This window comes from Salvelinus sp. IW2-2015, unplaced genomic scaffold, assembly GCF_002910315.2.
Source record: "Salvelinus sp. IW2-2015 unplaced genomic scaffold, ASM291031v2 Un_scaffold1133, whole genome shotgun sequence".
Taxonomy (NCBI): Eukaryota; Metazoa; Chordata; class Actinopteri; order Salmoniformes; family Salmonidae; genus Salvelinus; species Salvelinus sp. IW2-2015.
The window spans coordinates 71,213-86,426 of record NW_019942746.1 but is presented as its reverse complement, the minus strand read 5'-3'; positions in this window follow the sequence as shown (position 1 = coordinate 86,426).

Here is a 15,214-nt window from a genome sequence, read left to right as displayed (position 1 = left end):
AATCATACTGCGGCCCCATCGCTCACAAATGGGTGATACTGTTGGCCAATTTTATATTTTGTAAATGCAATGCATTGTAAAGCTAAGAGCCCAAAATTATTGTCATTGGTGCCATTTGTATGTTGCGTCTTTGGCTATGCCGGATTAAGTGATATGACATGCTACTCTATAAAATAATTTCTCTGTAATTAATATTACCTGATTAAGCTAATCAGGTAAATGTAATTAACTAGCAAGTCGGGGAACCACGAAATAATGTTTATAGAGCTGTTATCTTCCGAATAAACTCTTAAAGACCTAGTAATCTTTTACATCAGTAGCAGTCAATATTTAATCGTCACCTTATTTAGTCTCATCTGAAAGTTGTAAATTCTTGGTTATCTTCACGAACCCTGGCTAACAAGTTGAATCAGCAATACAAAATGTAGTTTAATTATTTATTTACTAAATACCTAAATAATCACACAGAATTACATCTACACACAATGGATCAAACATTGATTACAAATGATGTCATAAAGGAAAAGGTCCCTAGCGGACGGAACAGATATGACGGCTGGTTACACAAAGAAAGGGGGTTGGGTTTTGAATGAAAGAGCGGGAAGACTGAAGAACAAAAAGATTTTGTGTCTCTATCGGGCCGTGGGCAGCTACTCTATCGTAAATACAGAATCTTATGCATTCTAAATAACCGCCCATTTGGAAAAGGAAAATGCAATAAATATTTACTCTGAGCTGYGCTTCGATCGGTTGGTCGTAGATGGAAGGCCGGGTTGTCCTTTGAAGAATGTCTGGTGGTAGAACGGATACTTGGTAGTACCGTCGTCGTGTGGTAGACAGGTACTCTGTCCGTCCTCTCCTAGCCAACGTCTACAGTTTCTGCGCTAACACAACGGCTAGGAGGTATCACTTCTTTAGTGAATAAGAGTTCAAAGTTCATACCAAGTTGCCATACTTTAAGCTCATGCTATATTCTGGCTGGTATAGTCGAAATTCATCCTTCCGGCGTGTWGGTCGTCACCTTCACATTGAAATTCGATGCTAATTTCGTTAGGTTATTATCTGAGCCCTTTTAACGTAGGACCTTCGTCCTCACGTCCTCGGAACAGGAAGTTGAATTTTCATCAACGGGTTTATATAGTGGTGAAAGAACGGCGTGTTTCATAGTTTACAACCCATGTCTGTTCACTTGGGCCTCTGAGTGAGCAGTGGTGTTCTTATGACAAACCGTTCTCTCATTAAGAAGCTAAAATTACATTTAATCTTTTCACAAATAGTTTCATATTTAAACATTTAAATTGCACAACAATTCCATGTGAATCTGATAACTAGAATGTGTAGATTTTCCAAGATACAGTTTATGTCGTCCTATCATCAGTAATCATGTCTCAGACACCAACTGATCTGACATCATATTCATTAAGTACCAACGCATATTATCAACTGGTTGGATTACTGAAATATGGTTCCGTTTCCCACCTTTTGATGTTCCCAGAATCTCTATGTTAACAAAGGGATTTTCAAGAGTCAACTCTTATAGAGTAGAGAGAGAGAAACAGGGGGGAATGTATTTATGGGGTCATAAACCTCCCCCAACAGGCCAACATCATGACAAGTAATTWAAAAAAACTTTCTAACATGATCTTTCACTCAAGTTTATTATGTAGTGTACTAGTAGTGTAATTAAAACAGGAAATAAAAAATTGCATTAAAATTGGCATTAAACACCATTGACTTGAGGACTCGAAACCCCAAATTAGGGACTTGTGACTTAACTCAACCTGAGCTGTGGAACTTTGGACTTTACTTGAGACTTGCCCATTATTACTTGGGACTTGACTCAAGACTCAAAGGTTAAGACTTGAGACTTGCTTAGAACTTAAAATGCAGAAAAATGTGTCTAAATATGTTTTTTAATCAAACTATTATGTGGAATATAAATCCATGCAGACACTTAATGGCCAGGGTGTGATATAATGATGTAGCACTGACAAATTCTTCTTCTCCATGCAGTGTACTTCATCTGGTGTAATTTAACAGGAAGCCTTGACTCAAAAGGCCTGGTGAACCCTGTATATGCTTTTGGTTTGAGGGTTCACGTCCATTTCCCACTGCAAACAGCTAACTATGATCCTTGTCCTCTTCTTAATTCCAACACACTTACCGCAGTCAAAGGTAACAGATAAATGGAACGAGGTGACAATGCACGCTCCATAAAGCACCCAGAGTCTCACTTYCTCTCGCTCTCATGATAGATGGTCATTAATATGTGGCTTAATGAAGGCAATGAGTGTGCCGCCAATAAGTCACTTATTTCCTCATTAGGCCTGTACACTTTTACACTGCCTCTTAAAGGGTCCTCACTCTCCTCCTATCGGCTTCCAGTCACTGGGCGGAGGGCAGGCGGCAGGCAAATGCTTTCACCTTGAGCAGAGTAGACCCACTGGGCGCAGACGTTAATTCAATGTCTATTCCATGTTGGTTCAACCTCATTTCATTGAAACGTTGATTCAACCAGTTGGTGCCGGGTGGGGAGCTGCCTGGATGGTGGATGGACGTTAAGGCAGGCAGTGCAGATTAATGCCATGGTGGTTATATGGGGAGGTCTGCGGTGTCTGTCGTGGCACAGATGCTGTGCTCATGGACGAGGGGAACAATGGCAATGAGCCAGGGACCTTGTCAATCATAAAGATTTAAATCAACCAACTCTGACACATACCAATGGCATGACAATCACAACTGCATAATGTATGCCTTAGTAAGTTCTGTTCACTTTTCTTTCCAATGCTGTGGGGTGCAGTGAGCGGACTGAGCTTGTACAGGGTGATAAATATGGACGGGGCTATGCCAAGATGGATCATTTACTGAACAGCCAACTGATGTAAAAAGAAAAAAAGGAATCAAACTAGCACTTCTGCTTCTCTGTGAGACCCTTTTGTGTTTGACAGCTTGCCTCTCTCCTGTCAGCAATAAGCGTCCCACAATCAAATGGACAGCAGCAGAAGTGGGCTATCTGTAGATACAACTGCCACCGCAGCACCACTCATTCACTACTCTCCTGGCTGCCTGTCTCCCTTTACTCAGTTGTACATTACTATTTCACAGCTGCCTCCGGGCCCACAGTCTTTTAAACCGCACACTTTTATTCTCACACCCTGAAAACACTAGGGACTTTCTCATGGATTTTTTACAGGGGTGGAGACAGGGAGAGGGCAAGGAAGAATACTGTTAGGCTGTGTGAGTGTAGGTTTTACATGGTGAGCACCCTTTATTGGACTTCGGCAGGAATCCTACTCATTTGAAAGCCGGGAGTGCCAGTCTATTCTGACTGCAAGGCTGTCAGAGGGGAGGGGACGAGACGAGCACAGGAAGGAGAGGAAGGAGTCTGACTGTTCTGTTCTCTGAGCCCCATGTGTGAACTTCAGAGGGTAGAGAGAAGAAAGAGGCGCAAGCAAGTACAGCCCCTCCCCCCACACAGAATTATCCTACAGAATAACAGCAGAGACTGTAGTCCTGTAGTCATGCTGTCCTTACAKAAATGAAGGCGTATCAAGGGGCCCAACAGTATCTAGCCTGTCTTATGGCCTGTCCTGGAGGATCAGATCCACTGCATGCATAAAGCCCTTTTTACATCAGTAGTTGTCACAAAGTGCTTTACAGATCACCTTTACATGGTCCGATTAGAGCAGTAACTCTTCTGTAAATGAGATGGTGTTATTATTTTCAAACACAGCTTTACTGTAAGACTTTGAAAAGCATTAGATGTATTGTTACTCGTTTAAAAAGGTGAGTAACAGCTGTGTGTGCCACACTCAATAAACCCATAAACCTGCTCGGTGAAAGGTTGACTCAAAGTAATTATAGTTCATAGATCTGGAGCCCCGTCAGTTATGGKGGTGCTGTTGAGTCCTCTCCATGCACCAGAGGCTATGAGCCCCTGGGTATGCTGATTGACTGAGACAGACTGTCAGTTATTGACACACTACCTCTGTGCACACATCCCCAGAAAGGCTGGCAGAGAATAAAGAACATAAATACTTCCACCAGAGGCCTGTCTGCGGATGCACCATCTACTTCTGGTCTCTTAAAGTGATCCTTCTCTTAAGCCTGCATAACCCACCCATGCTTAGTTAGCCCCCACTCATTTTCACCTTTCAAGTCCTCACAGAGAGGGAGGGCTGTATCAACAGTTCCATCAAATTAGCATGTTTCAGAATCCCTAGGGAGGGAGGTGGAATGTTCACATAACTTGGTGAGTCTGCCTAGGAGACTGGTACCAGCCTATTATAGTGGTAGTGTTCACATACGAGTCACCAGACCAGATCACAGTGAGGGTTAACTATAGAGGTCCTATCGATCACCACATAATTAGGTCAAATTTTCACTCGTGTATAGAATGATCTGCAGAGCTCTCTGCACCTTTGATGCTCTGATGCCTCTAGGCTAGGGAAGTTTAAATTCTTATTGGAGGACTGCATTGTTGAGTAACGTGTTTGCTTCTTAAAATTGCTTGTAGTATTGCATGTTCTACATTTGATACATTGTGTTCATGCAGGGCTCCTTTGAAAAAGAGTCCTTGGTCTCAATGGGAGTCCCTGATAATGTTAAATAAAAAAAATGGTTTGAGGATCATTTTACCCTAAAAAAGAAGGGGACAACACCCTGATTGGATCAGACAATTATAACTGAAAATGAACACGGCTGTCTCTTCCATGGCTTGAAGTGAGAGGAGAAAAATAAGGCCTTAAGGCAAATATCAATTAAAGCTAAAGCTTCTTCATTTTCAATGATACAAATAGATTCAATGTTATCGTTCACTGACACCTGTAAAGAAATGTTGGCATCCAAGCCTGATACTGACAAAACTTTGTCAGGATGAAGACTTTCCCCTGCAAAAGGGATGCATTAATAACTTCAATGATTAGTTTAGCATTTAGWTTCGCATATAAATTACCGAATGTTTATTCATGAACATAGCCGTAGAAAACTAATTGAAAAGCTCAATTTCTGGTCAACTGCTACTCATTTTTGGGTGAAGTTGAGASATCATATCAATGACTGGCAAAAGCCAAGGGGTGGAAAATGGAGAAGAAAACATCAGAATTCCACTCAAAGTTCTTTATTAAATATCAATCTTGCTTTCAGTTTACATTTCAGTCTATGTTAATAAAACATGCAAGTGTTCTTCACTCCTAAATGCCTCAAATACTGCCTGAAGTCAATCTGGCCGTTGTTTGAGTTTCGCACCTAAATAGATTTTGGCGCTGGAATTTAGCGATGATCGCATGCACTTGCTTTGCATATTCAGAGAACGAAACAATCTTCAGCAGTATGTCGTCTTGTTGCTGAATGATCAGCTTTAAAAAGGGAGCATATCACGAGCTCCTTAGATATAAACATGGTCTCAAGTCTTTATATTGAATACAAAACGCATGTTTATGGAAGAGTAATATGATTGTATAGTAGTCACTACAGTATAACAATGACTTCAATGTTTACCTTGTGGGTGTTTTGGATTCATGTTTGTGTCTCCAGATGTTAAAAAGTAGGAACTGGCATACGTTCCAGATTGCACTCCATTCCCAATTTAGTGCCTTACATAGGGTTTGGTCAAAAGTAGTGCACTATATAGGTAGTAGGGTGCCATTGGGAAGAATACATTGGTATTTAAAGCCACACAGTTACAATGACTTGGCAATTATGATGACTAATATGGAGTCATCGGCATTGTTCTGACGTGATTTATAAACTCATGTCTGGTGATGGCTTGAGTCAAGAGAAAAGGTTCCATTGTTAATCCGAATGGTTGGTTGGAGTCTAGACGAGGCTGATGAGTTTGATCACTCTATCAACAATAGAAAGGCATTACACAGTTCCTTCCCAGGTAATTTACTTGAAAGACGAGAACTAATTAACAAACTGACTGGCATGACAAAGCGTTCCATTTCTAACTAATTCGTCTGTCAATCAGAAAAGGAAATGTACCGTAATTTCAATGGCTTATTTCTTTCCCTCCCTCCATCTCGCTCTCCCCACTATCTCTTTACTATTGAGCCCATTTCTCTCAGACGGTCTGCGCTTGTACTGTCGGATGTAAAATCGCTGCATGGCTCAGTGGTGGTGAGGTAATTAATCTCCAGAGAGGAAGTCTTGTCGTCGGCCTGATTATTTACAAGGTGGTGATGTCGGATCAGGGAAATGGCTATAATACCCTGAGTTGAAGGCGACTCTGAACATCTTATTTAATACCGACATCACAGACTACTAAGCCAGCCCAATGTTTTAAAAGTAGTAGGTTTAGTCACAGAATTCAGCACAATCTGGGCACTTACAAACAAAGATGGATAAGTCTCATCTGATCATAGCCTGGATGTTTTTTACAGCAATTTCAACCAACTGTTCCAACAAAGCGTTTTATTTCATTATGTGTTAAGAATTGCAGTGACAGTCTAAGCATTCAGAGGTTTATCCAAGAAGCAAACTGTAACATGGCAGTTATGGATTTATACTCATTCAATCTGTGTATGATCTCCTGTATGGTTCATCAGGCATTTTAACAAATATCAAAGCAAATGGTCTGGATTACTAGCCATGCAGTAAACACTAGCGACTGAATATTTCTAAAACAATCCTAAAAGAAACTCAATAATACAGTTTCTGATATTCCAATGTTGTCTCCAACACACAGACTCAATAGTAGTTGTGAAATGCCAATGCACTGTAATGAGGCATTTGCCTTTCAGCTGTCAGATCCATAACATGCTTATTAATATATCATTCAGTAATTGATAGAGTGTGTATTGGACTCTTCCTAATATTTACTTGACCTCCGCCAAAATGAGCTGATCATTCCTAACATACTTCAGTCTGTGGAGAGATAGATTAAGGTGTGAAGTCTGTGCTGTTTTCCGCACGTGACAACAACACACTGTATGTACCCGAGGCTAAACCTAATAAGAGGAAACTAATGTTAACGTATATACACCGGCACCTGGGAGTTCCTATCATATAATATATTTACATTTTTATGAGCTCATACATTATACAAGTTCAAACATTAAATAAAATCCACTTTTACATCCAACTCAAGTGTCTTACAGCCTTGGAATATTAGAATGCCCCTGAATGGTGCTTCGGAGCGCAATACGTTACACATTATTCATGTAGTAGAGACACTTAGATTGATTACAATGTGCATTTCATGCAACAGGAACAATGTACATGTTTTATTCAAATGAAATCAAATGTTAATTTGTCACGTGCGCCGAACACAAAGTGTAGACCTTACAAGTGAAATGCTTACTTACAAGCCTTAACCAACAATGCAGTTTTAAAGTACATAAGTGTTAGTAAAAATAGATAAGTAAAAAATAAGAAATAAAAGTAACAAATAATTAATTAAATAAGCAGCAGTAAAATAACAATATGAGGCTATATACAGGGGGTACCGGTAGAGAGTCAATGTGGGGGGCACCGGTTAGTCGAGGTAATTGAGTAATGCTACACTACCATTCAAAAGTTTGGGGTTCACTTGAAATGTCTTGTTTTTTTAAAGAAAAGCAAAAAAAATTGTCCATTAAAATAAACATCAAATTGTCAGAAATACAGTGTAGACATTGTTAATGTTGTAAATGACTATTGTAGCTGGAAACAGCTGATTTTTAATGGAATATCTACATAGGCGTCAGAGGCCAAGTATCAGCAACCATCACTGCTTGTGTTCCAATTGCAACGTTGTGTTAGCTATTCCAAGTTTAATTCATTTATAAAGGCTCATTGTCATTAGAAAACCATTTTGAAATTATGTTAGCACAGCTGAAACTGTTGTTCTGATTAAAGAATCAAAAAACTGGCCTTCTTTAGACTAGTTGAGGAGCATACATTTGTGGTTTCGATTACAGTCTCAAAATGGCAGAAACAAAGAAACTTTCTTCTGAAACTCATCAGTCTATTCTTGTTCTGAGAAATTAAAGCTATTCCATGCGAGAAATTGCCAAGAAACTGAGATCTCATACAACGCTGTGTTCTACTCCCTTCACAGAACAGCGCAAACTGGCTCTAACCAGAATAGAAGAGAAGTGGGAGGCCTGGTGCACAACTGAGAAGAGGAACAGTACATTAGAGTGCCTAGTTTGAGAAACAGACGCCTCACAAGTCTCAACTGGCAGCTTCATTAAATAGTCCTGAAAACACATCTCAACGTCAAATGAAGAGGCGACCAATGATTCTGGCCTCTAGGCAGAGTTCCTCTGTCCAGTGTCTGTGCTCTTTGCCATCATATATATTTTTTATTATTTTTGCCAGTCTGAGATATGGCTTTTTCTTTGCAACTCTGCCTTGAAGGCCAGCATCCAGAGTCGACAAAAAGGCAGTGATGGCAACCAGTCAGGATGCTCTCGATGGTGCAGATGTAAAACTTTGAGGACCTGAGGACCTGAGGACCCATGCTAATCTTTTTCAGTCTCCTGAGGGGGAACAGGTTTTTGTCACGACTGTCTTGTTTGTGGTTGGACCATGAGAGTTTGTTGGTGATGTGGACACCAAGGAAACTTGAAGCTTCCACCTGCTCCACTACAACCCCGTCGATGAGATGGGGGTGTGGTTGGTCCTGTTTTCATGCAGTCCACAGTCATCTCCTTTTTGTTGTCCTGGCACCACACGGTCGGTTTCTGACCTCCTCCTATAGGCTGTCTCATTGTTGTCGGTGATCAAGTACCACTGTTGTGTCATCAGCAAACTTAATGATGGTGTTGGAGTCGTGCCTGCTATGCAGTCATGAGTGAACAGGGAGTACAGGAGGGGACTGAGCACGCACCCTGAGGGGCCCCCGTGATGAGGATCAGCAGTGCGGATGTGTTGTTTCTACCCTTACCACCTGGGGGCGGCCTGTCAGGAAGTCCAGGATCAAGGTGCAGAGGGAGGTGTTTAGTCCAGGGTCCTCAGCTTAGTGATGAGCTTGAAGGCACTATGGTGTTGAACTCTGAGCTGTAGTCATTGCATAGCATTCTGACATAGGTGTTCCATTTGTCCAGGTGTGAAAGGGCAGTGTGGAGTGCAATAGAGATTGCATCATCTGTGGATCTGTTGGGGCGGTATGCAAATTGGATTGGGTCTAGGGTTTCTGGATAATGGTGTTGATGTGGGCATGACCAGCCTTTCAAAGCACTTCATGGCTACAGACGTGAGTGCTACGGGTCGGTAGTCATTTAGGCAGGTTACTTAGTGTTCTTGGGCACAGGCAATATGGTGGTCTGCTTAAAACATGTTGGTATTACAGACTCAGACAGGGAGAGGTTGAACATTTCAGGAAAGACACTTGCCAGTTCGTCAGCGCATGCTCAGAGTTCACATCCTGGTAATCCGTCTGGCCTGCGGCCTTGTGAATGTTAACCTGTTTAAAGGTCTTACTCACATCGGCTACAGAGAGCGTGATCACACAGTTGTCCAGGACAGCTGATGCTCTCATGTATGCTTCAGTGATGGGGGGGGGTCGATAGTTCATATTTTGGACGTTATTATAATCAATATTTGATCAAATAATAAAATGCATATTAATTACTTAAAAATCATACAATGTGATTTTCTGGATTTTTGTTTTAGATTCCGTCTCTCACAGTTGAAGTGTACTATGATAAAAATTACAGACCTCTACATGCTTTGTAAATAGGAAAACCTGCAAAATCAGCAGTGTAACAATACTTGTTCTCCCCACTGTATGTTGAGCAATATGTTTAGAACATCAAATCGCAATATCGAATCACATTACATACAGAATAGTGAGAATCACAATACATATTGTATTGGCACTACAGTAAGCATCGTGATAATATTGTATCGTGAGGTCCTGGAATTACCAGCCCTAGTGATTTGTATGAAAAACTTCAACACAACACTATATACACTGAGTTTACAAAACATCTTTCATGACAGACTTACCAGGTGAATCCAGGTAAAAGCTATGATCCCTTATTGATGTCACTTCAGTCAGTGTAGATGAAGGGGAGGCAGGTTAAAGAAGGATTTTTAGGAAGTCAAATCAAATCAGTTCAGACATGGATTGTGTATGTGTGCCATTCAGAGGGTGAATGGGCAAGTCAAAAGATTTAAGTGTCTTTTATTGGGGTATGGTAGTGGTGCCAAGCGCACCGGCTTGAGTGTGTCATGAACTGCAACGCTGCTGGGTTTTTCACCGTCAACAGTTTCCCGTGTGTATCAAGAATGGTCCACCACCAAAGGACATCCAGCCAACTTCACACAACTGTGGAAGCATTGGAGTCAACATGCTCCAGCATCACTGTGGAATGCTTTCGACACCTTGTAGAGTCCATGCCCAATGAATTGAGGCTGTTCTGAGGGCAAAAGAGGGTAAAAGTCAATATTAGGAAGGTGTAAAAAGGGGAAAAGGACATGCTTATAGGAGATCTTAAAACAATGCAAGATTAAAGGGGAATGAGCAAAAGAGCGGGGAGAGGGATGGCAGCTAGGTAGCTAACCATTGGAGAGATAATATCTCCTCTGACACCCACCACCACTACAGCAGCAGCAAGGTGTGTAGAGCAGAGAAGGAAGAGGACTCCCTCCTCAGAGGCATAGAGCTGGGTTTCTATATAATGCATGTAAACTGTGTAAACTACTATGTCTGTTTTCTGTCTCTAAATGTTGACTATCATGCAGCACCATATCACCAAGTATGTGTAAATGTTAAATGCCCATGCCCTGCAATGAGGCATTTGCCTTTCAGCTGGCAGATCCATAACACTTATTAATTATTATATAATTCAGTAATTTATAGGGTGGTGTATTGGACCTCCTTGTTAATATTGTAAATGTGCTTGTGTAAATGCACTTGGCGAATAAAGATGATTCTGATTCTGGAAGCATTGTTGAAATTGATTTACAGTCCAATCTTTGGACACTTTGCTCTTATTGATTCTGACTTCAAATCAGAAATCCGAACAGAACTCAGTCAGGGATTTAATTAAACCTCTAAAGGAAGCGAATGACTGACATTACAGACAGGGTGGTGTGCGGAATCAATTGCAGAATGTAAATGAGTTTTAAATCCCCCTTATCCCCTCTGGGGTATGGTGCTTCTTTTGTTCACTGCAGTCTTAACCAGATAAAAAGCGTCGCGCATGGCTCCTCCTTAGCCGGCAGTTAAGATACAGATAAGCAAATGTCTTAGAAGCCCATTACTAAGCATGTAGCTACCTTTATTATTGGACTTACAGGCCCATTGTCACATCTTATAGATGGGGTGAGGGCTAAGTGGTTATATTATTGCCAATATGGGACACTAGGGATCTAAACCACTTGGATTCCAATAGCAGACACCCTCACTACTGTATACAAACAATGGTATTAACAGCAAATGGTATTAACAGTGCTGTGAGACATTTCTTGGATCTTAAATAGCAAATGTCTGTGGCTGCTGAAACCCATCTACAGTATATTTACAATTTGATAATTGTAGCTGATAGCAGGTGGCGGTGGGTTTTTCAAACGGGTATTGGAATAAGTGTTGGGGAGGAGGCTTTATTTTCACAACCATCACCAAGCATAATTTAGATTATTTTTACCACTGAATCCTGTTGAGTGAATGTTATGTGTACAGCCAGCTTGACCCTGTCACCTACCCTGAAGCTAGTAGGCATAATCATTGATAATTGGCAGCAGGCAGAATTTACAAGATGAGAAGTGATTAATGCTAATTAGGCCTGGGCAGTGTGTGTATATGTGTGTGTGTGTGTGTGTGTGTGTTTATGTGCCGACCTTGCCTGCTCTCTCTCTTTCTCTCTCTTTTGTACTTTCCCAGCCAGCCCAACCTGAGATAGTTTGCTTCCCAATGGCAACTTATTCCTTCTTATAATGCACTATTTTTGACCAGGGCCAAAAGCAGGAGTGCACTATGTAGATAGGGTGCATTGGGATGCACCCAGACACGTGTGAGGAGCTCACCCCCAACCTCCCTACAGCCAGATTTACTGATGTAATCAAATATGCTCTTTCAAGCAGGAGGCTAGCTGCAAGTTACCTACTAAATGCTCATCCTGTACAGACAGACAGCGACATCAAGAGAGACAGGACAGAGAGACAGAGAGAGAGAGAGACGAGAGAGAGAGAGAGAGAGAGAGAGAAGAGAGAGAGAGAGAGAGAGAGAGAGAGAGAGAGAAGAGAGAGAGAGAGAGAGAAAGAGAGAGAGAGAGAGAGAGAGAAGAGAGAGAGAAAGGAGAGAGAGAGAAAGAGAGAGAGAGAAAAGAGAGAAGAGAGAGGAGAGAAGAGAGAGAGAGAGAGAGAGAGAGAGAGAGAGAGAGAGAGAGAGAGAGAGAGAGAGAGAGAGAGAGAGAGGAGAGAGAGAGAGAGAGAGAGAGAGACACACACAGAGAGAGAGAGACACACACACAGAGAAAGAGAGACACACACACAGAGAGAGAGAAAGAAAGAGTCAGAAAGAGAGAGAGAGACACAGAGAGAGATAAAAGGAGGAAAATAAAGAAAAGCTGACACCAAGTGTGAGCACAGTGGTCCGTTCCCCTGATCTCTTCACATTGTGTTGATGTCTATGCTTGCAGCAGCAGGGATGTGTGGAGTCAGCAGTCAGCACAGGCATGAGATGAAGAGTTGGGAGTCAAGTTAGGTGTGAGGCAATGTTTGGGAATACCAACTCATTTTCAACACTATCTCTGTGTCCCAAATGGCAACCTATTCCCTATAGTGCACTACTTTTGATCAGGACCCACAGGGCTCTGGTCAATAGTAGTGCAGTATAAAGGGAATAGGGTGCCATTTGGCACACAGCCTGAATTACTATGCGCAGCTAGTATGTTCCCTTGTGATCTGTGACCTTATCCATGACCAGCCACCACGGCATGCTTTTGTGAAGAATGCAAAAACATGTGAAATGAATGTGGTCATTATCATGTGAGGCAGAGACTACGGACTAAGACTGGGGTGGTCATTGCAGACTTGATTGTTGATCGTGTATTGTTAGATGAAGTATGCCAAGCAAAACTGATTTGAGAATGAGTGGATGTGATTAAAGACATACATTTATTTACACAGCAGGTGTAATACAAAAGGAGGTAAAACACTGTATGTAACCATGTCCTGATAACAGTCAAGAGCACACAGCTTTTTATACAGTGCATTACATCACTGTATGCATACATAATCAACATGAATTAAATCACTCAATGGCTATTGAGAAAGTAGACAATAGGAGCAGAGAGCAATCGCAGTGCCATCATAGGTAAATCTAAAGCCTGTCAAGAATTTTTTTTTGTTGCATCAACTGTCAAAAGGTTTATTCTTGTGGCGAGTCCTCTATACAGTACCTTACAGCAGAAGATAAACATTGAGCTTCATTCCACTATAGAACTTTAGAGTCATCGAGCCTGAAGATGTTGTCTCTGACCTTCATGCCAGTTCAGCTTATACTATACGTCACGGCAACTTGCTGTGATGATCCATCTGCTTCTGAACTGAAACAGCCTTTTAAAGCAGTTTTAGCCATGCTGGGATGCAGGAATGGGATTTTTATAGCATGACAGACATTTCTCAGAGACAGAGCCTGTGTCCCAAATGGAATCCTATTCCCTATATAGAGCAGTACTTTTGTTCAGAGCCCGTAAATGTAGTGCACTAAATAGGGAATAGGGGGCCATTTGAGACGCAGTCATAACTTTAAAAGCCTGGGTTATAATGTGTGTGTAATCGCAGCGCTAGAGAAGTCACTACAGACCCGGGTTCGATCCCGGGCTCTATAACAACCGGCCGTGTTCGGGAGTCCCATAGGGCGGCGTACAATTGGCCCAGAGTCGTCCGGGTTAGGGGAGGGTTTGGCCAGGGTAGGCCGTCATTGTAAATAAGAATTTGTTATTAACTGAGTTAAATAAAGGTAAAATAAAATAAATACAAATCAAATGTGGCTGCTGTCTCATGTACACTACTGTTCAAACATTTRGGGTCAATTAGAAATGTCCTTGTTTTTTAAAGAAAAGCACATTTTTGGGCCATTAAAATAACATCAAATTGATCAGAAATACAGTGGACAGGGTTAATGTTGTAAATGACTATTGTAGCTGGAAACGGCAGATTCTTAATGGAATATCTACATAGGTGTACAGAGGCCCATTATCAGCAACCATCACTCCTGTGTTCCAATGGCACGTTGTGTTAACTAATCCAAGTTTGTCATTTTAAAATGCTAATTGATCATTAGAAAACCCTTTTGAAATTATGTTAGCACAGCTGAAAACTGTTGTTCTGATTAAAGAAGCAATAAAACTGGCCTTCTTTAGACTAGTTGAGTATCTGGAGCATCAGCATTTGTAGGTTCGATTACAGGCTCAAAATGGCAAGAAACATAGGACTTTCTTCTGAAACTGTCACGCCCTGGCCTTGGTATTCTTTGTTTTCTTAATTATTTTGGTTAGGTCAGGGTGTGACATGGGGAATGTATGTGGTTTTTGTAGTGTCTAGGGTGGTTGTAAGGTTTAGGGGGTTTATTAGAGTAGTTGGGTTTATGTTTAGTATAGTAGTCTAGTTGTGTCTATGGTTGAGTGTAGGTATCTAGGAAAGTCTATGGTTGCCTGAATTGGGTCTCAATTAGAGACAGCTGGTTATTGTTGTCTCTGATTGGGAGCCATATTTAAGGCAACCATAGGCTTTATCTGTTTGTGGGGAATTGTCTATGTTGAACGTTTGTAGCCTGTTTGTGTGCACTACGTTTATAGCTTCACGRTCGTTTGTTGGTTTTGTATAGTTTAATAGTGTTTCGTTTCATGTTCATCTTCGTAGTAAAATAAAAGAAGATGGCTTATTTTCCACATGCTGCGTTTTGGTCTGTCTCTCCTCCACACGATCGTGACAGAAACTCGTCGGTCTATTCTTGTTCTGAGAAATGAAGGCTATTCAATGCGAGAAATTGCCAAGAAACTCAAGACCTCATACAACGCTGGGTACTACTCCCTTCACAGAACAGCGCAGACTGGCTCTAACCAGAATAGAAAGAGGAGTGGGAGGCCCCGGTGCACAACTGAGCAAGAGGACAAGTACATTAGAGTGTAAAGTTTGAGAAACAGACACCTCACAAGTACWCAACTGTCAGCTTCATTAAATAGTACCCGCAAAACATCAGTCTCAACGTCAACAGTGAAGAGGCGACTCAATGATGCTGGCCTTCTATGCAGAGTTCCTCTGTCCAGTGTCTGTG